General features: G+C 48.5%; 1 protein-coding gene across 3 annotated transcripts in view; it reads left to right on the plus strand.

Annotated features, from left to right (window-relative positions):
* dis3l2 (DIS3 like 3'-5' exoribonuclease 2) overlaps nt 1-26,162 on the plus strand; it is a 437,600-nt gene that overhangs the window by 241,298 nt on the left and 170,140 nt on the right. The gene's annotated exons all lie outside the window — the stretch shown is intronic.

The following is a 26,162-nucleotide window of genomic DNA, read 5'->3' on the forward strand; positions in this document are numbered from 1 at the left end:
CGTTGAGAATCCGGAACCCTCGGGACCGAGGCCATTCCGGACTCTGGGCTTTTCCGGACTTTCAGTCTTCTTTCTGACGTCACGAATTCAGAAACACCCGATCCCAGATTCTGGTATTTCCAGATTTTGGAACGGCGGGGGGGGGGCTCTATTTAGATATGTTGAAAAAGCTTCCATGTTGCAGTCATAATGATCAGGTATTAAAAAAAAATATAAGGGTCTTTTTGACTGACAGACATTATGCCCACAGAGCAGCTTTATCATGCCTGAATTTGAAATAGTTCTATGTTGACAGAATGTGATTTAAAATGATCATGAGTTATTCATCTACATCGTCTAGAAGACTTGCAATTATAAGGTGTGTACAATCATAAATTGTTCGTTGTTGTACAAATGCAAAATGCACACAAAAATATGTATTCAAAGTACTGCCACTTTTAGTTTGACATCTTGAAAATCAGTTTATGTACAATTGTGAACCATGATTCAAAGGTTCCAACCCAGTCTGTTCTCTAGATAAGAACATAAGAACATAAGAACTTAAGAATTAGGAACAGGAGTAGGCCATCTAGCCCCTCGAGCCTGCTCCGCCATTCAAAAAGATCATGGCTGGTCTGGCCGTGGACTCAGCTCCACTTACCCGCCCGCTCCCCGTAACCCTTAATTCCCTTATTGGTTAAAAATCTATCTATCTGTGATTTGAATACATTCAATGAGCTAGCCTCAACTGCTTCCTTGGGCAGAGATGTGTGAGGAAGGTTTACGATTGGGACAATGTTGAGATACTGTACTTGGGTGAATTAAATTTTTGTATGATTTTGTAGTAGATATGTTTTATTGAACGTGGATGTCAAGATTAATCTTTGAATATATATAATGCCTTCAACATAGTAAAACATCCCAAGGTACTTCACAGAAGCATAATTAGACACAAAAATGACACCGAACCAAAGGAGGAGATAGTTGAAGGTTTGACTAAAAACTTGCTTAAAGAAGTAGGTTTTAAGCAGCATGTTAAAGGAGAATAAAGAGGCTGAGAGGTTTAGGGAGGGAATTCCAGTACTTACGACCTAGATAGCGGAAGTCATGACTGCCAATTGTGGGGCAAAGAGAGTGGGGGATACACAAGAGGCAAGAATTTGAGGATTGCACAGTTCTTGGATGGTGGTAGAGCTGGATGAGGTTACAGAGATAGGGAGGGGGCGAGGCTATGTAGCAATTTGAATATGAGGATGTGAATTTTCAAATCAAAGCACCGGTGGGCCTTTTTACTTGAAAGGAAGAACATTTTTTTTTATTAAACTGGCGGATGAGATGAAGGATGAACTGAGGGCCAGGCTAACTGAAATAAAGTAAGTCGGTGCTGCTGAATACAGAAGTCAAGAGTGTGTGCATGGCAGTGCATGGTGAAGAGAATAGATTACATAAAAGGGCAGAGCAGTAGTGAGAGGAGGGCTGAATATTATGGAGATATGTGATCATGAGTAGATGTGAAACAGGAAAAATGAATTTTCAGCTGGAATCCATATGGTCTGGATCTGAGCTAGAAACAGGTACTGAGAAGAGAGGCATGGCAGTAAAAATGAATCTTAGCAAATAGTTGATCAAAAACAAGAAGAGAAAAGGATAGCAATGATCTTCAATATTATTAACTATGCTTCCTCTTTCCACCCATCCCGCACCTGGAATCATAGCATGATGCAGCACAGAAGGAATTTATTCGGACCATCGTGCCTGTGCTGGCTCTTTGAAAGAACTATCCAATTAGTCCCACTCCCCCGCTCTTTTCCCATAGAACATTTTTCCTTTTCAAGTATATATCCAATTCCCTTTTTGAAAGTTACTATTCAATCAGCTTCCACCACCCTTTCATGTAATGCATTCCAGATCATCATAACTCACTGCATAAAAAATCTCAGCTCCACTCTGGTTCTTTTGCTAATTAACTTAAATCTGTGTCCTGTGGTTACCAACACACCTTCCAGTGGGAACAGTTTCTTATTTATTCTATCAAAAGCTCTAATAATTTTGAATACCTCCAGTAAATTTTCCCTTAACCTTCTCTGCTCTAATCATAACAATCCCAACTTCTTTAGTCTTGCCACGTAACTGAAGTCCCTCATACCTGGTATCATTCTGGTGAATCTCCAAGGTTTAGCGTAAATTCCTTGCTTTTTTTACTCTATGCCTCAACAAAGCTGAGAATCCCATATGCTTTTTTTTTTAAACAGCTTTGTCAACTCCTCCTGCCACCTTTAAATATTTGAGTATGTGAACCCCAAGGTGTCTCTGTTCCTGCATTCACTTTAAAATTGTACCATTTTGTTTATATTGTCTCCTTCTTGCTCCCACAATGCATCACTTCACACCTTTGCATTAAATTCCATCTGCCATGAGCCTGCCCATCTCTGTCCTCCTGAAGTCTGCTACTTTCCTTCTCACTGTTTACTGCATTTCCAAGTTTTCATCGACAAACTTTGAAATTGTGCCTGCTTCACTTAAACCGGAGCGGAACCTATATCCTTAACCTTCTCTGCTCTAATCATAACAATCCCAGAAAAATTTAAATTCGTTAGGGGATGGAAGGGGAAGCTCCACACTGCAAGTCAAAAAGTGTGAGAAAAAGACCAGCAGAGTGGGGACAGTTACCCAAATAAGAGTTCTGTACACAAATCCATGTAGCATAAGAAATAAAACAAGCAAGTTAGAAGCCCAAATTCAGCTTATAGGGTCATTGAAGTGATCTGACTACAAACTGGTCATGATTCAGCACTAAATATTTCAGGCTATAGGATTTAGAAAGGACAGGGAAATTGGAAAAGGAGGGTTAGTAGCAATATTGACAAAAAACACAATTACAGCAATAAAAAGAAGGGATCAAATAGTGGAAACACTGGGCAAAATAAAGGGACAGCAGAGGATGCAAGACTAGGAGGAGTTGTCGACAGACCTCCTGGTCATAGTAATGTAGTGGGTGTATAAATATGCATATCAGGGAAGCATGTAGCAAAAACAAAGTAGTTATGATGGGAGATTATAATTTTCACATCGGCTGAGAGAAGCAGAACAGCTCACGTGGTAACAGCAATGTTTTCTACAACAATATGTTTTATAACTGGCAAGGGAAGGGGCAGCCATACTGGACTTGGTGATGAGTAATATCGCAGAATTAGTTAACAATCTGAAGGTAAGGGAAACTTTGAAGGAATGGGAAAGAAATTGACCACAGTAAATTGGGTTGAACTGTTAATGGTAAGCCTACAAACAGTGGGAAGTATTCAAATAAGTAATTGGTATGATACAAAACCAATACATACCCCAAAAGGGTAAGAGTGCCACTTATGCATTTAAGCAACCATGGTCAACAAATGAGGTAAGAGACTGTATCAAGCTAAAAGAAAAGACTTGCACAAATGCAAGAAAAAGTGAAGAGCTAAAACAAAAGGCACAAATGGATACAAAAAAAGTAATGAGGTGTAAAAAAGTAATATGAAGAAAAAACCTGCAAGCGATATCAAAGCTAACAGCAAAAGATTTTACAAATGTATTGGGCCCAATTTTCCTCAACCCCTTTTTTGGGTGCACTTACCCTAAATGCGGCGACTTTGCGCGTTGGAAACGGCGCCGAAAAAATGTGGCCCCATCCTGCCCGCTCTGCCGAGTCTCCGGTGTCCTAGCGCGGCGTGTATAGTGCAGTGGGGGGGCGGAGCAACAGCCCAGCACAGAAAATACTGCCGGAAGCTGCGCGCAGTGTGTCCTGTCAGTGTGTCCTGTCGGCTGTGAGCAGGACCCGATGCTCGCAGCCTCTATCCCCGGCTGAGTGGCCTCCCGCACAGTCTGGCTGGCCTGCCGACTTCCCAGGCCAAGGTAGAACTGGAGTTTTATTTTTTATTTATTGATGGTTGTGCTTTGTTTGGTGAGGAGAGTTTTAATTGGCGGGTGGGGGGATGTGTGTGGAAGAGGAGAGTTTTAATGGGGGGGGGTGAAAAAGAGTGTTTTGATGCGGGGTGGGGGGGGACTTGTTTCTGGCATAAAGGTAGGACTTCTATTTTTTATTTGTTATTGATTGATTATTACTTTTTTGGCCTTTGTTTAGTGCTTTGTAAGTCTTGGTGCAGGTCCTCTCAGCTTCCTTGTATTTTTTATTTGTTATTGAATGCTTATTTTTGTGCTTCGTTTAGTGCTTTGTAAGTCTTGGTGCTTTAAATGTACTAACCTGCGCCGAATTCTTAACTGCCCGCAATGTTTTTCAGAGCTGGCCACATACACTGACCTAAGTCAATTTGGAGTAAGTTTTAGCTGGCCAAAGTGGCATAAATGGCCAAAACTGGTGTAAGTGGCTGGGAACGACCCCTTTTGGAAAAAAAAACTCAACTAAAAAAAATTGTACCTAACTGAGTTACTCTGGAGCAAATTTATTAAGGAAAATGGCATTTTTAACTTACGCCAGAAAAACCAACTGACTCCAAAAAAATTGGAGCAAGTCATGGCCAAAATTGGACCTATTAATAGTAAGCGAGGGGTAAAGGGAAATGTGGGCCCACTGAAGACAGATGCAGGTGAGATTATAATGGACAACAAGAAAATGACAGTATGTTAAATGAGTACTTTGTAACCATTTTCATAGTGGAGAAAGAGTACTAGCAGTACAAGGGAACCTAAAATTATTTTGTAAACTCCACTCAAGTTTAGATTTAACACTGAGTACAGCATCAATTTTCAGTTTATGCAATTAGAGATGAGGATGATTTTTCCTTTTACAAGCTCAAGGTACCCGTGCCAATTGATGCCCTAGCCAAGACTAGCCAGCTCAGCAGAGACTCACAATTGAATCCGGAACCTTCTAGTCTGTATATCAAAGTGTAAATTTGCAGAAAATTTATAATGAATGACCCAAAGCTCAGGTCCAGTATCTGACTGTAGCTGCATTGTTAAGTTCAGTCTAATCTGATACATGGAGCATCAGGGAAGAAAACAATCAGATGACACAGCCTGCAGAGCACACTCTGGCCGCCGATGAGGGAGCCCATTCGGCCAGGGATAGGGGCGACGCGCTTCGGGCCCCTGCCACATGGCCTGCAGAGATTCTGGGGACGAGGAGCTACTGCACTTGCGCACGCACTCTGGCACGCATGTGCAGAGGTCCCGGCACTGTTTTCAACGCCGGGGCCTGGCTCCGCCCTCGAATCCAGTTGCCATGCTGCACCACCATCGAGGAGAGGCTGGGGAGCGGCCAAACTCGGCCTGAAGATTTTTGACGCCCGAATCGTTCTACAACCTTCTGGTGAGTGCACCAGAAATCTCTACTGGCCAAATTTGGGCCCTATGGGCTAGAAATTCAGTTCTTGGCGATAATTGTACTTTTTCGCCCAAATTATCGTTATGGCAATGCTATGGCTATGAGGCAGTAAATTCGAGCTTTAATTTGCACGGCGGTAAAAATCGGCGTTGCACGAGGATTCGCGGCGCAAATCGCGATCCTCGCCAACTTTAGTCCGAGGCTAATACCGCTGCAAGTTGGGCCTTGGGAGGGCGGAAAAATACCTAAAAATAAGTTGGAAAAGTCCCCCCAAAAATTCACAAAACATTTACAAGACACTTATCTATCGAATCGCTGCAAAAGAATTTAAAAATAAAAACTTTAACTTACCATTTTTGCAGGTCTTCATACCTATTGGTGATCCAAGAGCTGCAACGCAGCTTTTTCCTTGGCGTTTTTTTCATCCTAAATACGGGTGCGCTCAGAGCCAAATTCTTGGCGAAAGTGATATTTCTCTAGCGGTATTTGAAAAGATCCGCCGGAAAACTTCTCCGAATTTCCTGCCTCACCGTTCTTCGACAAAAACGAGAAATATCACCGAAAAACGATTTGCAAGGTCGGCGAATTTTTAGTCTTAGCGTAGCTTCTGATATTCTGACAGATATAATCATAGAATTCTAATACAGTACTGCACAAAATGTTACTCTACAAATGAATTCTGTGCATATAATCCGAATGCTTGGAAATGCAGAACAACTTAAAAAAAAATGACTATTGAATAGAGCAAATAAAATTGTTGCAAAGCTAAGAAATGTGGAGGACAGTTAACAAGACTGCACTATTGTCCGTTTATGCTTGAATCAGTCCCTGTGCCAGCTTTCTGCCAGTGAATTGAAAGACTGTAACCTACATTGCATCTGGAACATGTTTTCAAATGTAAGCTCAATTCTTGAGAAGAATTTAAAATAAGTTAGTGCTTTTATGTACAACACTCTGCTTGATACAGCATTTATTCCTTGAATCCTGAGAATAGCATTTTATACATGTATAAAATACTATATTGAAAAAATATACGATACTGAACAGTAACCTGAACAGAGCTGGCATTTTTAATAAGGTGTAAAAACAAAAAGTGCCATATACAATTGTTAACTTTTCTGCTACCCGTTGGCTTTTTGTTACCACAGGAGCTAAAATGTATGATGTCATTTCTACTCCAAATACCAACAAATTTAAGAATCTGTTGAAAAAAAATCGGGAATTGGAAGGTTGTGAGGCTCATTAGAGAAAACAATAGATGTTTAAGTAACATCAGAGCTGACTTGGGAGATATCAGAACAAAATTCTGAGAAACATAAGAAAATATTGGGCAAAACAAAAGTGAGTCGGAAACCAGATTTGGGAAAGATTGAGAGGCCAAAAATATCCCAAAGAGAGATTGGAGAAACTAGATATAACACAGTAAACCTCAAATTAGACTCAGCTGCAGTCTGGCAGGCTAGGATCAAACCAATAAAGTGAGTAAGTCCAATATTTTAGTATACAGCTCCTTGTCCCAAGATGAACCAAGTTTTTTCCCCCTCAACACTGTTACATTGATTCCTCTTTGAAGTATGATTTGCTTCTCATTTTTAAATGCTTAGTTAACCATTTCTTCAAAATTTCAGTATTAATTTCAATTGCATATTTATAATTTGCTATCTGAATTGTGATCTATGTTTAGGAGGCCAAGAATACATTTATGAAGTCCAGATTATTTTGATAAGTTCTCTTGTTTTTCCCAAAAATAAGAATTAGCATTTCTAGTATAGTTAGCCCCTGGCATGGAGTAAACTGCGCACATCATGTCCCGTTGTCGACATAGATTTTTGCTATACTGAGTCCAAGAGAAAGGATTGGGCTTTCTCTGCCACCTAGAAAACATAATTACAGTGCTTATAGGTTTTTTAGAACCTTGAAGCTATTAACAATATCTAGCAATCGCTCCTGTGAAGCGCCTTGGGATGTTTTACTACATTAAAGGTGCTATATCAATGCAAGTTGTTGTTGGAGTAGGAGCAAGCTTTCTTGAGGATTCTACTCATCTATCTGATTTCCTGCCATTTTAATATTTTGTACCCTTGTATATTAAATATGATCAGTCAACAAAAAAAAAGTACAGGTTGGACCTTCCTTATCCAGCACCACCCCTGGTCCGGCATGATTCCTGCGGTCGGGGGCGCACGTGCAGAATGCGGCCGAACTCCACCCTGACTTTGAGGCCGTGCCGACACTCGGTCCGCTGGGGCTGTGCTGACACTTTGGGCCCGCCCAGGGTGCTGAGCTCCTCCCTCCCACCCCCCTTCCCTCGGGCTGCTGACTTCCTCTCATCCAGCAAAATCCCTTATTCGGCACAGGCCACGTCCCAAGGGTGCCGTATAAGGGAGATCCAACCTGTATTTGTAATTGGAGAGAGCTTGCTTCACTTTTAAAATACAGTTCAATTTGCAACTTAGTTAATTATGTTGTGGTTTCCCTCATTATCGAAGTTCCTATTAGATAGCCATTCATGTTACATAAGAACATAAGAAATAGGAGCAGGAGTAGACCAAATGGGCCCCTCGAGCTGCTCTGCCATTCATTAAGATCATGGTTGAACTTTTCACAATTCCACTTTCTCACTCTATCCCGATATCCCTTGATTCCTTTAGTGCCCAAAAATCTATCGATTTCAGTCTTGAATATACTCCACAGCTGAGCATCCACAGCCCTCTGGCGTAGAGAATTTCAAAGCTTCGCAACCCTATGAGTGAAGAAATTTCTCCTCATCTCAACCCTAAATGGCCTGTCCCTTACCTTGAGACTACTCCTAGTTCTAGATTCTCCAGCCAGTGGAAACTGCAATTCAGTATTACCCTGCAAAGCACTCTATGGGCTAGAGTTTCCTCTCAAATCACCCATTTACTGCCCAGTTAGCGCCCAGAAATACAAGTTTCCTCTCAAATCGCCCAGATACCGTCCGGTGGCAAATTCCCCAGTCATTTTTTTAAAAAGGAGGGAGAGAGAAAACACGGAACTATAGACCGGTCAGCCTGACATCGGTAGTGGGTAAAATGATGGAATCAATTATTAAGAATGTCATAGCAGTGCATTTGGAAAGAGATAATATGATAGGTCCAAGTCAACATGGATTTGTGAAAGGGAAATCATGCTTGACAAATCTTCTGGAATTTTTTGAGGATGTTTCCAGTAGAGTGGACAAGGGAGAGCCAGTTGATGTGGTGTATTTGGACTTTCAGAAGGCTTTCGACAAGGTCCCACACAAGAGATTAATGTGCAAAGTTAAAGCACATGGGATTGGGGGTAGTGTGCTGACGTGGATTGAGAACTGGTTGGCAGACAGGAAGCAAAGAGTAGGAGTAAACGGGTACTTTTCAGAATGGCAGGCAGTGACTAGTGGGGTACCACAAGGTTCTGTGCTGGGGCCCCAGCTGTTTACATTGTACATTAATGATTTAGACAAGGGGATTAAATGTAGTATCTCCAAATTTGCGGATGACACTAAGTTGGGTGGCAGTGTGAGCTGCGAGGAGGATGCTATGAGGCTGCAGAGTGACTTGGATAGGTTAGGTGAGTGGGCAAATGCATGGCAGATGAAGTATAATGTGGATAAATGTGAGGTTGTCCACTTTGGTTGTAAAAACAGAGAGACAGACTATGATCTGAATGATGACAGATTAGGAAAAGGGGAGGTGCAACGAGACCTGGGTGTCATGGTACATCAGTCATTGAAGGTTGGCATGCAGGTACAGCAGGCGGTTAAGAAGGCAAATGGCATGTTGGCCTTCATAGCGAGGGGATTTGAGTACAGGAGCAGGGAGGTGTTACTACAGTTGTACAGGGCCTTGGTGAGGCCACACCTGGAGTATTGTGTACAGTTTTGGTCTTCTAACTTGTGGAAGGACATTCTTGCTATTGAGTGAGTGCAGCGAAGGTTCACCAGACAGATTCCCGGGATGGCGGGACTGACATATCAAGAAAGACTGGATCAACTGGGCTTGTATTCACTGGAGTTCAGAAGAATGAGAGGGGATCTCATAGAAACATTTAAAATTCTGACGGGTTTAGACAGGTTAGATGCAGGAACATTGTTCCCAATGTTGGGGAAGTCCAGAACCAGGGGTCACAGTCTAAAGATAAGGGGTAAGCCATTTAGGACCGAGATGAGGAGAAACTTCTTCACGCAGAGCGTGGTGAACCTGTGGAATTCACTACCACAGAAAGTTATTGAGGCCAATTCACTAAATATATTCAAAAAGGAGTTAGATTAAGTCCTTACTACTAGGGGGATCAAGGGGTATGGTGAGAAAGCAGGAATGGGGTACTGAAGTTGCATGTTCAGCCATGAACTCATTGAATGTGGTGCAGGCTCGAATGGCCTACACCTGCACCTATTTCCTATGTTTCTATTACGGCTGGGCGGTATTCGGTACTGTCCACCCATATATTACTGCCCAAAATGGAAGTTTCATCATTAAGATCCATTTAACACCGCACCTAATACCGTCTTGAAACCACAGGTCTTACTGGATCTTAAGTGGGCGGTATAGACACAGATCTGACAGGTTTGTTTGATATTATACAGATCTTTATAGTTCTCGACAGTTTGATGTATTTTTAAATGGACTGTAGTATTTTCTAGTGTTAGACAATAATATAAATGGTCTATTAAAGCCTTACTTACTCCTTTAGTGTCTCTGACCCCCAGTCTCTCACCCCCAGTCTCTCACCCCCCCAGTCTCTCACCACCCCAGTCTCTCACCACCCCAGTCTCTCACCCCCCCAGTCTCTCACCTCCCCAGTCTCTCACCCCCCCAGTCTCTCACCCCCCCAGTCTCTCACCCCCCCAGTCTCTCACCCCCCCAGTCTCTCACCCCCCCCAGTCTCTCACCCCCCCCAGTCTCTCACCCCCCCCAGTCTCTCACCCCCCCCCAGTCTCTCACCCCCCCCCAGTCTCTCACCCCCCCCAGTCTCTCACCCCCCCCAGTCTCTCACCCCCCCAGTCTCTCACCCCCCCCAGTCTCTCACCCCCCCCAGTCTCTCACCCCCCCCAGTCTCTCACCCCCCCAGTCTCTCACCCCCCCCAGTCTCTCACCCCCCCCAGTCTCTCACCCCCCCAGTCTCTCACCCCCCCAAGTCTCTCACCCCCCCCAAGTCTCTCACCCCCCCCAAGTCTCTCACCCCCCCCCCAGTCTCTCACCCCCCCCCAGTCTCTCTCCCCCCCAGTCTCTCACCCCCCCCAGTCTCTCACCCCCCCCCCAGTCTCTCACCCCCCCAGTCTCTCACCTCCCCAGTCTCTCACCCCCCCAGTCTCTCACCCCCCCAGTCTCTCACCCCCCCCAGTCTCTCACCCCCCCCAGTCGCTCACCCCCCCAGTCGCCCACCCCCCAGTCTCTTTGGTGAGCAGTTTTTCTTTGTTCTCTTCTATAACAGTGAGTAAACTTTAGCTTTGTTGTTGCTTATCTAAGGGTTAAGTCATGGCAGCACAGCTCGGTTACGTGATATGCTCCTCCTGCACCATGTGGGAACTCAGGGACGACACCAGTGTTCCTGACGACTACGTGTGCGGGAACTGTATCCGCCTCCAGCTCCTGACGGACCGCGTTGCGGAGTTGGAGCTGAGGGTGGATTCACTCTGGAGCATCCACGATGCTGAGAATGTCGTGAGTAGCACGTGTAGCGAGTTGGTTGTACCGCAGAGAAAGGGTCCACAGCCAGATAGGGAATGGAAGATCAGCAGGAAGAGCAGTGCAAGGAAGGTAGTGCAGGGGTCCCCTGTGGTCATCCCCCTGCAAAACAGATACACTGCTTTGGGTACTGTTGGGGGGGATGACTCATCAGGGGAGGGCAGCAGCAGCCAAGTTCATGGCACCGTGGCTGGCTCTGTTGCATAGGAGGTCAGGAAAAAGAGTGGGAGAGCGATGGTGATAGGGGATTCAATTGGAAGGGGAATAGATAGGCGTTTCTGCGGCCGCAACCGAGATTCCAGGATGGTATGTTGCCTCCCTGGTGCAAGGGTCAAGGATGTCTCGGAGCGGGTGCAGGACATTCTGAAATGGGAGGGAGAACAGCCAGTTGTCGTGGTGCACATTGGTACCAACGACATAGGTAAAAAAAGGGATGAGGTCCTACGAAACGAATTTAAGGAGCTAGGAGCTAAATTAAAAGGTAGGACCTCAAAAGTAGTAATCTCGGGATTGCTACCAGTGCCACGTGCTAGTCAGAGTAGGAATCGCAGGATAGCGCAGATGAATACGTGGCTTGAGCAGTGGTGCAGCAGGGAGGGATTCAAATTCCTGGGGCATTGGAACCGGTTCTGGGGGAGGTGGGACCAGTACAAACCGGACGGTCTGCACCTGGGCAGCACCGGAACCAATGTCCTTTGGGGAGTGTTTGCTCGTGCTGTTGGGGAGGATTCCAACTAATATGGCAGGGGGATGGGAACCAATGCAGGGAGACAGAAGGAAACGAAAAGGAGACAAAAGCAAAAGACAGAAAGGAGATGAGGAAAAGTGGAGGGCAGAGAAACCCAAAGCAAAGAACAAAAAGGGCCACTGTACATCAAAATTCTAAAAGGACAAAGGGTGTTAAAAAAACAAGCCTGAAGGCTTTGTGTCTTAATGCAAGGAGTATCCGTAATAAGGTGGATGAATTAACTGTGCAAATAGATGTTAACAAATATGATGTGATTGGGATTACAGAGATGTGGCTCCAGGATGATCAGGGCTGGGAACTCAACATCCAGGGGTATTCAACATTCAGGAAGGATAGAATAATAGGAAGAGGAGGTGGGGTAGCATTGCTGGTTAAGGAGGAGATTAATGCAATAGTTACGAAAGAACTTTAGCTTGGATGATGTGGAATCTATATGGGTAGAGCTGCAGAACACCAAAGGGCAAAAAACGTTAGTGGGAGTTGTGTACAGACCTCCAAACAATAGTAGTGATGTTGGGGAGGGCATCAAACAGGAAATTAGGGGTGCATGCAATAAAGGTGCAGCAGTTATAATGGGTGACTTTAATATGCACATAGATTGGGCTAACCAAACTGGAAGCAATACGGTGGAGGAGGATTTCCTGGAGTGCATAAGGGATGGTTTTCTCGACCAATATGTCGAGGAACCAACTAGGGGGAGGCCATCTTAGACTGGGTGTTGTGTCATGAGAGAGGATTAATTAGCAATCTCGTTGTGCGAGGCCCCTTGGGGAAGAGTGACCATAATATGGTGGAATTTTGCATTAGGATGGAGAATGAAACAGTTAATTCAGAGACCATGGTCCAGAACTTACAGAAGGCTAACTTTGAAGGTATGAGGCGTGAATTGGCTACGACAGATTGGCGAATGATACTTAAGGGGTTGACTGTGGATGGGCAATGGCAGACATTTAGAGACCGCATGGATGAACGACAACAATTGTACATTCCTGTCTGGTGTAAAAATAAAAAAGGGAAGGTGGCTCAACCGTGGCTATCAAGGGAAATCAGGGATAGTATTAAAGCCAAGGAAGTGGCATACAAATTGGCCAGAAATAGCAGCGAACCCGGGGACTGGGAGAAATTTAGAACTCAGCAGAGGAGGACAAAGGGTTTGATTTGGGCAGGGAAAATGAAGTACGAGAAACATAGAAACATAGAAAATAGGTGCAGGAGCAGGCCATTCAGCCCTTCTAGCCTGCACCGCCATTCAACGAGTTCATGGCTGAACATGAAACTTCAGTACCCACTTCCTGCTTTCACGCCATACCCCTTGATCCCCCGAGTAGTAAGGACTTCATCTAACTCCCTTTTGAATATATTTAGTGAATTGGCCTCAACTACTTCCTGTGGTAGAGAATTCCACAGGTTCACCACTCTCTGGGTGAAGAAGTTTCTCCTTATCTCGGTCCTAAATGGCTTACCCCTTATCCTTAGACTGTGACCCCTGGTTCTGGACTTCCCCAACATTGGGAACATTCTTCCTGCATCCAACCTGTCCAAACCCGTCAGAATTGTAAACGTTTCTATGAGGTCCCCTCTCACTCTTCTGAACTCCAGTGAATACAAGCCCAGTTGATCCAGTCTTTCTTGATAGGTCAGTCCCACCATCCCGGGAATCAGTCTGGTGAATCTTCGCTGCACTCCCTCAATAGCAAGTATGTCCTTCCTCAAGTTAGGAGACCAAAACTGTATACAATACTCCAGGTGTGGCCTCACCAAGGCCCTGTACAACTGTAGCAACACCTCCCTGCCCCTGTACTCAAATCCCCTCGCTATGAAGGCCAACATGCCATTTGCTTTCTTAACCGCCTGCTGTACCTGCATGCCAACCTTCAATGACTGATGTACCATGACACCCAGGTCTCGTTGCACCTTCCCTTTTCCTAATCTGTCACCATTCAGATAATAGTCTGTCTCTCTGTTTTTACCAGAAGAAGCTTGCAGGGAACATTAAGACGGATTGCTAAAGTTTCTATAGATATGTAAAGAGAAAAAGGTTAATAAAGACAAACGTAGGTCCCCTGCAGTCAGAATCAGGGGATGTCATAACGGGGAACAAAGAAATGGCAGACCAATTGAACAAGTACTTTGGTTCGGCATTCACTAAGGAGGACACAAACAACCTTTCGGATATAAAAGGGGTCAGAGGGTCTAGTAAGGAGGAGGAACTGAGGGAAATCTTTATTAGTCAGGAAATTGTGTTGGGGAAATTGATGGGATTGAAGGCTGATAAATCCCCAGGGCCTGATGGACTGCATCCCAGAGTACTTAAGGAGGTGGCCTTGGAAATAGCGGATGCATTGACAGTCATTTTCCAACATTCCATTGACTCTGGATCAGTTCCTATCGAGTGGAGGGTAGCCAATGTAACCCCACTTTTTAAAAAAGGAGGGAGAGAGAAAACAGGGAATTATAGACCGGTCAGCCTGACATCGGTAGTGGGTAAAATGATGGAATCAATTATTAAGGATGTCATAGCAGTGCATTTGGAAAGAGGTGACATGATAGGTCCAAGTCAGCATGGATTTGTGAAAGGGAAATCATGCTTGACAAATCTTCTGGAATTTTTTGAGGATGTTTCCAGTAAAGTGGACAAGGGAGAACCAATTGATGTGGTATATTTGGACTTTCAGAAGGCTTTCGACAAGGTCCCACACAAGAGATTAATGTGCAAAGTTAAAACACATGGGATTGGGGGTAGTGTGCTGACATGGATTGAGAACTGGTTGTCAGACAGGAAGCAAAGAGTAGGAGTAAATGGGGACTTTTCAGAATGGCAGGCAGTGACTAGTGGGGTACCGCAAGGTTCTGTGCTGGGGCCCCAGCTGTTTACACTGTATATTAATGATTTAGACGAGGGGATTAAATGTATCTCCAAATTTGCGGATGATACTAAGTTGAGCGGCGGTGTGAGCTGCGAGGAGGATGCTATGAGGCTGCAGAGCGACTTGGATAGGTTAGGCAAATGCATGGCAGATGAAGTATAATGTGGATAAATGTGAGGTTATCCACTTTGGTGGTAAAAACAGAGAGACAGACTATTATCTGAATGGTGACAGATTAGGAAAAGGGGAGGTGCAACGAGACCTGGGTGTCATGGTACATCCGTCATTGAAGGTTGGCATGCAGGTACAGCAGGTGGTTAAGAAAGCCAATGGCATGTTGCGAGGGGTTTTGAGTACAAGGGCAGGGAGGTGTTGCTACTGTTGTACAGGGCCTTGGTGAGGCCACACCTGGAGTATTGTGTTCAGTTTTGGTCTCCTAACCTGAGGAAGGACACTCTTGCTATTGAGGGAGTGCAGCGAAGGTTCACCAGTCTGATTCCCGGGATGGCGGGAGTGACCTATGAAGAAAGACTGGATCAACTGGCCTTGTATTCACTGGAGTTCAGAAGAATGAGAGGGGACCTCATAGAAATGTTTAAAATTCTGACAGGACTGGACAGGTTAGATGCAGGAAGAATGTTCCCAATGTTGGGGAAATCCAGAACCAAGGGATACAGTCTAAGGATAAGGGGTAAGCCATTTTGGACAGAGATGAGGAGAAACTTCTTCACCCAGAGAGTGGTGAAACTGTGGAATTCTCTACCACAGAAAGTTGTTGAGGCCAATTCACTAAATATATTCAAAAAGGAATTCGATGAAGTGCTTACTACGAGGGGGATCAAGGGGTATGGCGAGAAAGCAGGAATAGGGTACTGAAGTTGCATGTTCAGCCATGAACTCATTAAATGGCGGTGCAGGCTAGAAGGGCCGAATGGCCTGCTCCTGCACCTATTTTCTATGTTTCGATGTCTCCCACCCCCCAGTCTCCCACCTCCCCCCCAGTCTCTCACCTCCCCCCCAGTCTCTCACCTCCCCCCCAGTCTCTCACCTCCCCCCCAGTCTCTCACCTCCCCCCCAGTCTCTCACCTCCCCCCCAGTCTCTCACCTCCCCCCCCAGTCTCTCACCTCCCCCCCCAGTCTCTCACCTCCCCCCCAGTCTCTCACCTCCCCCCCAGTCTCTCACCTCCCCCCCAGTCTCTCACCTACCCCCCAGTCTCTCACCTACCCCCCAGTCTCTCACCCCCCCCAGTCTCTCACTTCCCCCCCAGTCTCTCACTTCCCCCCCAGTCTCTCACTTCCCCCCCCAGTCTCTCACTTCCCCCCCCAGTCTCTCACTTCCCCCCCCAGTCTCTCACCCCCCCAGTCTCTCAACCCCCAGTTTCCCACCTCCCCAGTCTCTCACCCCCCCAGTCTGTCACCCCCCCAGTCTCCCCTTCCAGTCTCTCACCCCCCCAGTCTCTCACCCCCCCAGTCTCTCACCCCCCCAGTCACTCACACCACCCCCAGTCACTCACACCCCCCCCAGTCTCTCACTCCCCCCAGTCTCTCACCCCCCCCAGTCTCTCACCCCCCCAGTCTCTCACCTCACCCCCCCCGCCAGTTTCTCACCTCACCCCCCAGTCTCTCACCTCACCCCCCCCAGTCTCCGCCCCCCCCAGTCTCCCCCCCCCCCCAGTCTCCCCCCCCCAGTCTCTCACCCCCTCCCCAGTCTCTCACCACCCCCAGTCTCTCACCTCACCCCCCCAGTCTCTCACCCCCCCCCCAGTCTCTCACCCCGCCCCCAGTCTCTCACCCCCCCCAGTCTATCACCCCGCCCCCAGTCTCTCACCCCCCCCAGTCTATCACCCCCCCCAGTCTCTCACCACCCCCAGTCACTCACACCCCCCCCAGTCTCCCACCCCCCCCAGTCTCCCACCCCCCCCAGTCTCTCACCCCCCCAGTCTCTCACCCCCCCAGTCTCTCCCCCCCCAGTCTCTCCCCCCCCAGTCTCTCCCCCCCAGTCTCTTCCCCCCCCCAGTCTCTTCCCCCCCCCAGTCTCTTCCCCCCCCCAGTCTCTTCCCCCCCCAGTCTCTTCCCCCCCCCAGTCTCTTCCCCCCCCCCAGTCTCTCCCCCCCCCAGTCTCTTCCCCCCCCAGTCTCTTCCCCCCCCAGTCTCTTCCCCCCCCAGTCTCTCCCCCCCCCCCAGTCTCTTCCCCCCCCAGTCACTTCCCCCCCCAGTCTCTTCCCCCCCAGTCTCTTCCCCCCCCAGTCTCTTCCCCCCCCAGTCTCTTCCCCCCCCAGTCTCTTCCCCCCCCAGTCTCTTCCCCCCCCAGTCTCTTCCCCCCCCAGTCTCTCCCCCCCCAGTCTCTCCTCCCCCCCAGTCTCTCCCCCCCCAGTCTCTCCCCCCCCTCCCAGTCTCTCCCCCCCCCCCAGTATCTCCCCCCCCAGTCTCTCCCCCCCCCAGTCTCTCCCCCCCCCAGTCTCTCCCCCCCCCAGTCTCTCCCCCCCCCAGTCTCTCACCCCCCCAGTCTCTCACCCCCCCAGTCTCTCACCCCCCCAGTCTCTCTCACCCCCCCCAGTCTCTCTCACCCCCCCCAGTCTCTCACCCCCCCCAGTCTCTCACCCCCCCCAGTCTCTCACCTCACCCAGTCTCTCACACCCCACCCCCCAGTCTCCCTCACCCCCACCCCCCAGTCTCCCTCACCCCCACCCCCCAGTCTCCCTCACCCCCACCCCCCAGTCTATCTCACCTCCCAGTATGTCTCATCCCCTACTGTGATCTCACCCCCCTCCACACAGCGATCTCACTCTTTCCCCACCCCCCCAAAAGCGATCTCGCCCCCCCCAGCGATCACCACCCCCCTCCACCCCCACAGCGATCACACTCCCCCTCCCCCCCACAGCAATCTCACTCCCCCCCCCTCCACAGCGATCACACACTCTCTTCTCCCCCCCCCCCCAACAGCGATCTCACTCTCCCCCACCCCACAGCGATCTCACTCCCCCTCCCCCCCCCCCCCACACGATCTCACTCTCCCCCCCCCCCACAGCGATCTCACTGCCCCTCCCCCTCCACAGCGATCTCACTCCCCCTCCCCCGCCCCCAGCGATCTCACTCCCCCCCCCCCCACAGCGATCTCACTCTCCCTCCCCCCACCCCCCACTGATCTCGCTCCACCCCCTCCCCCCCACAGCGATCACACTCCCCCTCCCCCCCATAGCAATCTCACTCCCCCTCCCCCCCCAACAGCGATCTCACACTCTCTTCCCTTCCCCCCCCCAACAGCAATCTCACTCTCCCCCCCACCCCCACCACCACCACAGCAATCTCACACTCTCCCTCCCCCCGCACCCCGCCACAGCGATCACACTCCCCCTCCCCCCACAGTGATCTCACTCTCCCTCCCCCCCCACAGCGATCACACTCCCCCTCCCCCCCGCAGCGATCACACTCCCCCTCCCCCCCCACAGTGATCTCACTCCTCCTCCCCCTCATAGTGATCTCACTCCCCCTTCCCCCCACAGCGATCACACTCCCCCTCCCCCCCACAGCGATCACACTCCCCCTCCCCCCCCCACAGTGATCTCACTCCTCCTCCCCCCCATAGTGATCTCACTCCCCCTTCCCCCACCCCACAGCAATCTCACTCCCCCTCCCCCCCCCCACAGCGATCACACCCCCCTCCCCCCCACAGCGATCACACTCTGCCTCCCCCCCACAGCGATCTCACTCCCCCTCCCCCCCACCCCACACTGATCTCACTCCCCCTCCCCCTCCCCCCACAGCGATCACACTCCCCCTCCCCCCCACAGCGATCACACTCCCCCTCCCCCCCACAGCGATCACACTCCCCCTCCCCCCCCCACAGTGATCTCACTCCTCCTCCCCCCCATAGTGATCTCACTCCCCCTTCCCCCCACAGCGATCACACTCCCCCTCCCCCCCACAGCGATCACACTCCCCCTCCCCCCCCACAGTGATCTCACTCCTCCTCCCCCCCATAGTGATCTCACTCCCCCTTCCCCCGCCCCACAGCAATCTCACTCCCCCTCCCCCCCCCCCAACAGCGATCACACCCCCCTCCCCCCCACAGCGATCACACTCCCCCTCCCCCCCACAGCGATCTCACTCCCCCTCCCCCCACCCCACACTGATCTCACTCCCCCTCCCCCTCCCCCCACAGCGATCACACTCCCCCTCCCCCCCACAGCGATCACACTCCCCCTCCCCCCCACAGCAATCTCACTCCCCCTCCCCCCGCCCAACAGCGATCTCACACTCTCTTCCCTTCCCCCCCCCAACAGCGATCTCACTCTCCCCACCCCCCCACCACCACCACAGCAATCTCACACTCTCCCTCCCCCCGCCCTCCCCCCCACAGCGATCACACTCCCCCTCCCCCCCACAGCGATCACACTCCCCCTCCCCCCACAGTGATCTCACTCCCCCTTCCCCCCTCCCCCACAGCGATCACACTCCCCCTCCCCCCCACAGTGATCTCACTCCCCCTCCCCCCCCCACAGCGATCTTACTCTCCCTCCCCCCCCCCCACAGCGATCTCACTCCCCCTCCCCCCGCACAGCGATCACACTCCCCCTCCCCCCCACAGCAATCTCACTCCCCCTCCCCCCCCCCAACAGCGATCTCACTCTCCCCCCCCCCCCCACCACCACCACAGCGATCTCACTCTCCCCCACCCCACAGCGATCTCACTCCCCCTCCCCCCGCGGAACAGCGATCTCACTCCCCCACCCTCCTCACAGCAATCTCACACTCCCCCCACCCCCCCCCCCCACCGCAGCGACCTCAATCTCCCCCACCCCACAACGAGCTCACCTCCCCTCCCCACAGCGATCTCACTCCCCCTCCCCCCCACCCCACAGTGATCTCACTCCCCCTCCCCCCCACAGCGATCACACCCCCCCTCCCCCCCACAGCGATCAAACTCCCCCTCCCCCCCACAGCGATCTCACTCCCCCTCCCCCCACCCCACACTGATCTCACTCTCCCTCCCCCTCCCCCCACAGCGATCACACTCCCCCTCCCCCTCCCCCCACAGCGATCACACTCCCCCTCCCCCCCACAGCAATCTCACTCCCCCTCCCCCCACCCAACAGCGATCTCACACTCTCTTCCCTTCCCCCCTCCAACAGCGATCTCACTCTCCCCACCCCCCCACCACCACCACAGCAATCTCACACTCTCCCTCCCCCCGCCCTCCTCCCCACAGCGATCACACTCCCCCTCCCCCCCACAACGATCACACTCCCCCTCCCCCCCACAGTGATCTCACTCCCCCTTCCCCCCTCCCCCACAGCGATCTCACTCCCCCTCCCCCCGCACAGCGATCACACTCCCCCTCCCCCCCACAGCAATCTCACTCCCCCTCCCCCCCCCAACAGCGATCTCACACTCTCTTTCCCCCCCCCCAACAGCGATCTCACTCTCTCCCCCCCCCCCCACCACCACCAGCGATCTCACTCTCCCCCACCCCACAGCGATCTCACTCCCCCTCCCCCCCCACAGCGATCTCACTCCCCCACCCTCCTCACAGCAATCTCACACTCCCCCCACCCCCCCCACCGCAGCGACCTCAATCTCCCCCACCCCACAACGAGCTCACCTCCCCTCCCCACAGCGATCTCACCCTCCCCCACAGCGATCTGACTCTACCACACACACCCCCCCCACCGCCCACAGCAATCTCACCGCACCGCCCCCCCTCCACCCCCCCCCCCCCCCAGCGATCTCACTCTCCTCCACCCCACAGCGATCTCACTCTCTCCTCCCCCCCCCCCCCCCCCCCCCCCCGCATCCCCCCCCTCCTCAAAGCAGTCTCTGGCCTCTCGTCGGTACCTCTCAAAGGGGCGGAGCTCGACAGTTGCGTGCCGTGTGCACAACTTGGGAACCGAAGATTCCCGAGTGGATCGGCCTCCTCTGCCACACACCATTCGCTCCCTCACCATTTCAGCGTCGCCGACATGGAGCACCCGAAAACCGCGGGAGCGCGCACCAGCGGCATTCCAGTGGTTGAAAAAGACGCAACCACCAGAACACCGCTAAGGAAAATCCAGCCCTATCAATTTTACATGTTTCAATGAGATCACCTCTCATTCTGCTAAACTCGAGATCTAGGCCCATTCTACACTCATGAGCATGTCATCATGAAAGCTTTCTAAGTTTTTCTTCCTTAAATTACTGAAAATTTCTAAATTTTGAAAATAAATTTGTTGAATTGTTTAGTTTAGAATTTTTCAGAAATACCCTCAAACTTAAAAAGGTAATGCAGTTAGTAAATTGGCAAGACAAATTTAAATGTAAGAACATCAGCACAAATGAGCTTTTAATCTATTGAACAGATCATTGTCCCACTTATTTCAGTAAGTTTCTACCGTGGCTTGTTCCAGGATTCCATTCAAAAATTGAAAAGGAATATATGTTCAACTTTGCAGTCTGCCTATCGTATGGAAAGAAACAATATTTAATAGCCTTACAACTTTATTTTCATACTGCTGTTGTAAAACATCGGCTACAGGCATTGGAGAAGGAACTCCACTTATTGGAGCTCCACTTATGGTAATATTGCTAGAAGCATACACCTCTCAAATACATTCGAACAAATAGTTATTCATAAATATTAAATGGTCAGTTTTGACAATGGCCTTAAATGCTTGTCATTGAATAGAGCATTGAACTTGAACATTAAGGTGGATTGCAAAAGTCTCTATAGGTATGTAAAGAGAAAAAGGTTAGTAAAGACAAACGTAGGTCCCCTGCAGTCAGAATCAGGGGAAGTCATAACGGCGAACAAAGAAATGGCAGACCAATTGAACAAGTACTTTGGTTCGGTTTTCACTAAGGAGGACACCAACAACCTTCCGGATATAAAAGGGGTCAGAGGATCTAGTAAGGAGGAGGAACTGAGGGAAATCTTTATTAGTCGAGAAATTGTGTTGGGGAAATTGATGGGATTGAAGGCCGATAAATCCCCAGGGCCTGATGGACTGCATCCCAGAGTACTTAAGGAGGTGGCCTTGGAAATAGCGGATGCATTGACAGTCATTTTCCAACATTCCATTGACTCTGGATCAGTTCCTATCGAGTGGAGGGTAGCCAATGTAACCCCACTTTTTAAAAAAAGGAGGGAGAGAGAAAACAGGGAATTATAGACCGGTCAGCCTGACCTCAGTAGTGGGTAAAATGATGGAATCAATTATTAAGAATGTCATAGCAGTGCATTTGGAAAATGGTGACATGATAGGTCCAAGTCAGCATGGATTTGTGAAAGGGAAATCATGCTTGACAAACCTTCTGGAATTTTTTGAGGATGTTTGCAGTAAAGTGGACAAGGGAGAACCAGTTGATGTGGTATATTTGGACTTTCAGAAGGCATTCGACAAGGTCCCACACAAGAGATTAATGTGCAAAGTTAAAGCACATGGGATTGGGGGTAGTGTGCTGACGTGAATTGAGAACTGGTTGTCCGACAGGAAGCAAAGAGTAGGAGTAAATGGGTACTTTTCAGAATGGCAGGCAGTGACTAGTGGGGTACCGCAAGGTTCTGTGCTGGGGCCCCAGCTGTTCACATTGTACATTAATGATTTAGACGAGGGGATTAAATGTAGTATCTCCAAATTTGCGGATGACACTAAGTTGGGTGGCAGTGTGAGGATTCGAGGAGGATGCTATGAGGCTGCAGAGTGACTTGGATAGGTTAGGTGAGTGGGCAAATGCATGGCAGATGAAGTATAATGTGGATAAATGTGAGGTTATCCACTTGGGTGGTAAAAACAGAGAGACAGACTATTATCTGAATGGTGACAGATTAGGAAAAGGGGAGGTGCAACGAGACCTGGGTGTCATGGTACATCAGTCATTGAAGGTTGGCATGCAGGTACAGCAGGTGGTTAAGAAAGCCAATGGCATGTTGGCCTTCATAGCGAGGGGATTTGAATACAAGGGCAGGGAGGTGTTGCTACAGTTGTACAGGGCCTTGGTGAGGCCACACCTGGAGTATTGTGTACAGTTTTGTCTCCTAACTTGAGGAAGGACATTCTTGCTTTTGAGGGAGTGCAGCGAAGATTCACCAGACTGATTCCCGGGATGGTGGGACTGACCTATCAAGAAAGACTGGATCAACTGGGCTTGTATTCACTGGAGTTCAGAAGAATGAGAGGGGACCTCATAGAAACGTTTAAAATTCTGATGGATTTAGACAGGTTAGATGCAGGAAGAATGTTCCCAATGTTGGGGAAGTCCAGAACCAGGGGTCACAGTCTAAGGATAAGGGGTAAGCCATTTAGGACCGAGATGAGGAGAAACTTTTTCACCCAGAGAGTGGTGAACCTGTGGAATTCTCTACCACAGAAAGTAGTTGAGGCCAATTCACTAAATATATTCAAAAGGGAATTAGATGAAGTCCTTACTACTCGGGGGATCAAGGGGTATGGCGAGAAAGCAGGAAGGGGGTACTGAAGTTGCATGTTCAGCCATGAACTCATTGAATGGTGGTGCAGGCTAGAAGGGCTGAATGGCCTACTCCTGCACCTATTGTCTATGTTTCTATGTTTCTAGTGCCCTCAGACTTGCCAGTTTATATTTACAAAGAGATCTGCAACAAGTTCAAGCAGCCAATTTGTCTGTAACTGATGTGTTTACTTTAAGAGATACCCTATGTGATGCTCTTTTAACCTTTACATGCTAATTCTAGTAGGTCAAAAATAAAAGTTTAAAAATTTAGCATGCCAAAAATCTGTTTCGTAATACATCCAATTGGCTGAATAATACAGTGAAGGCCAGTAATGGGCAACTCCTATCCATTCCCTAACTTAAGAGATACACTGAATTTACATCCACGTTAGGACAAATTTGGTATGGAAATTGTAGAATAGATGAACCAAAACTCATAACAGTTTTCACTGTTATAAATCATCCAGGAATTGAGGCAACTTTTTTTTTAATGTCCGGAAAGGGCCCACATATTGCAGGAATGTTCCAAAAGTACTAACAGCTCTCTTAATTCCATGCCCAAATTTAAAAAAAATTAATTCACAAGCCTAAACAGTGTATGCCAACAGGTTGTTTAACAATCATCATCAGACATGCATATATACTTCCCATCAGGATCAGGAACTCTGGCTGATTTTTTTCTTTATTTTCCCCTATCAGAATTTATGTTGCTTTACAAAGTATTTAGCTAATTGGAAACTGGGTAACAGAAAAGAAATGACTGATATTTAGGGAAGCAAACCAAACGGGAATGAGGATGTTGCTGACCAGTGAATACAGGTGCAATAGACTTACAGGTTGTAGAGGTGTAAGGTAGTACTGTTAAATTCTAGTCTTCTGCACATCATAGATCCGTCTGGTTAAGTTGCACAAATTTTGTGGCGTGTTGGCCCGGATTTTACAGGGTCTATGATGTCGTAAGTGCCCCGCAAGTTTCGGGTTTCTGCATGCATGAAAATGCTTGACAGATCGTATGCATCTGCTGGAAATTGACTTTCGCTGGCACAGAGTTGGGCTATTTGCCCAACTACTGCCCAGTGAATACCCACCACACTCTTACACCTGGTAAAAGCAGGTGTAAAGCCGCCTTTTATCAGCCTAAGGGTTTAATTAAATGTTAAAATACATTTTTAAATGATTTAAACATTCACTTACATTTAAAATTAGTTTAGGTTAATTTTGCCTGGGTTAAAAACATTAATTTTTCAAAAAATAATTTTTTTATTTTAAATGTTTAATGAAATGGTATTTTTATTAATTTTTAACCTGGGATTATTTATTTTTATTTCAGTGTTGTGGAATTATCTTTTTTAGATGACTTCTATTATGCTTATGGGGATTCCGTACGTAAATGGAATCCCATAAACATAATAGGAATCCCCCATTGTCATTGGCTGGCCTAGTCCACGTGATCCCAGGGTCGCTTTCAAACCGCATGCGCCCCTGGGATGCGTGGGCCTTTACGCCCAGGAGCGCAAGAGTCTGAAGGTCCGGAAGCAGCAGGTAAGTGCGTACACTTCTTGCGGTTTGGAGGCGTCCATAGGTGGCAAGCCTCCGACCGCAATGATAAATCGTCATATGCATATTTCCATACTAATGATTCTGATATGTCTTCCTTTTTCCTCAACCAAGGATTCCCCTGCACCGTGGTTAACATGGCCCTCGACCGTGCCCATTCTGTTTCCCGCACTTCTGCTCTCACCCATCCCCTCCCTCCCAGAACCAACAAAAGGGTTCCCCTTGTCGTCACCTTTCACCCCACCAACCTCCACATTCAACGGATCATCCTCTGCTATTTCCGCCACCTCCAGTGTGATCCCACTATCAAACATATCTTCTCCCCTTTCAGTATTCCAAAGGGAACGCTCCCTCCGTGACACTTGGTCCACTCCTCAATCACCCCCAGCACACCCTCCCCTTCCCACAGCACCTTCAGGCGCAGGAGATGCAACACCTGCCCTTTTATCTCCTCCCTTCCCACTGTCCAGGACCCCAAACACTCCTTCCAGGTGAAACAGCGATTTACTTGTACTTCTTTCAATTTAGTATACTGTATTCGCTGCTCACAATGTGGTCTCCTCTACGTTGGGGATACCAAACGCAGATTGGGTGACCGCTTTGCAGAACACCTCCATTCAGTCCGTAAGCGTGACCCCGAGCTTCCGGTCGCCTGTCCCTTTAATTCTCCACTTCACTCCCACTCTGATATCTCCGTCCTCGGCCTCTTACACTGTTCCAATAAAGCTCGAGGAACAGCACCTCATCTTTAATTTTGGCACTTTACAGCCTTCTGGACTCAACATCGAGTTCAACAATTTCAAACCTTAACCTCTGTCCCTATTTTTTTCCTGTTTTTTTTTCTTTCGCACGGCAGCTGTTGATGATTCTCCCTTTTGCCTTGCACCATCATTCCTTTTGTTCCTTAATATTTTCTGCCTTCCACCCTATCGCAGACCTTCCCTTTTGTTCTTTTCTCCCCTCCCCTTTTTCCTGCCCCTACACTTGCTTAAAAACCTGTTACATCTCTAATTTTTTTTTCTCTCCACAGATCCTGCCTGACCTGCTAAGTATTTGCAGCATTTTCTGTTTTTTTTTCAGATTCCAACATTTTGCTTTTTTATTAGATGCTTATTTCATCTGCTTTTCATTTTGATTCATCAAACAAGTTGGATTCCAAATCCTGATAAAAAGATTAATAGTCTTATTCAAATGATATGGCTTTGGCCACTTTTATTCGAGTCTGGATCAGAGAGTAACATTTCTATTGTGTACTGCAAGCATAGTTTAAAAATAACATGACTGTTTTTGATCACTGCTCTTCTCTGCTCTTAATATTGAAGCTTTTATATTTGTTTAGCACTTTCTCATGTCTCAAAAACTTCTCAAAGCATTTCACATCCAGTTAATACTTTGAGGTAACAATTTACAATTTAAGCAAATATGTCAGCCACTTAGGGTACAACAGGATTCCAGAAACAACAGTGAGATGAGTGATCAATGAATCTGTTTTTGGTAGTGATGTTTGAGGGAAGAATGTTGACAGGAGAGCTCCTTGTTCTTCTTTGAATTGTGTC

The sequence above is a fragment of the Pristiophorus japonicus genome, chromosome 6 (assembly GCF_044704955.1).
Source record: "Pristiophorus japonicus isolate sPriJap1 chromosome 6, sPriJap1.hap1, whole genome shotgun sequence".
In the NCBI taxonomy this organism is placed as follows: Eukaryota; Metazoa; Chordata; class Chondrichthyes; family Pristiophoridae; genus Pristiophorus; species Pristiophorus japonicus.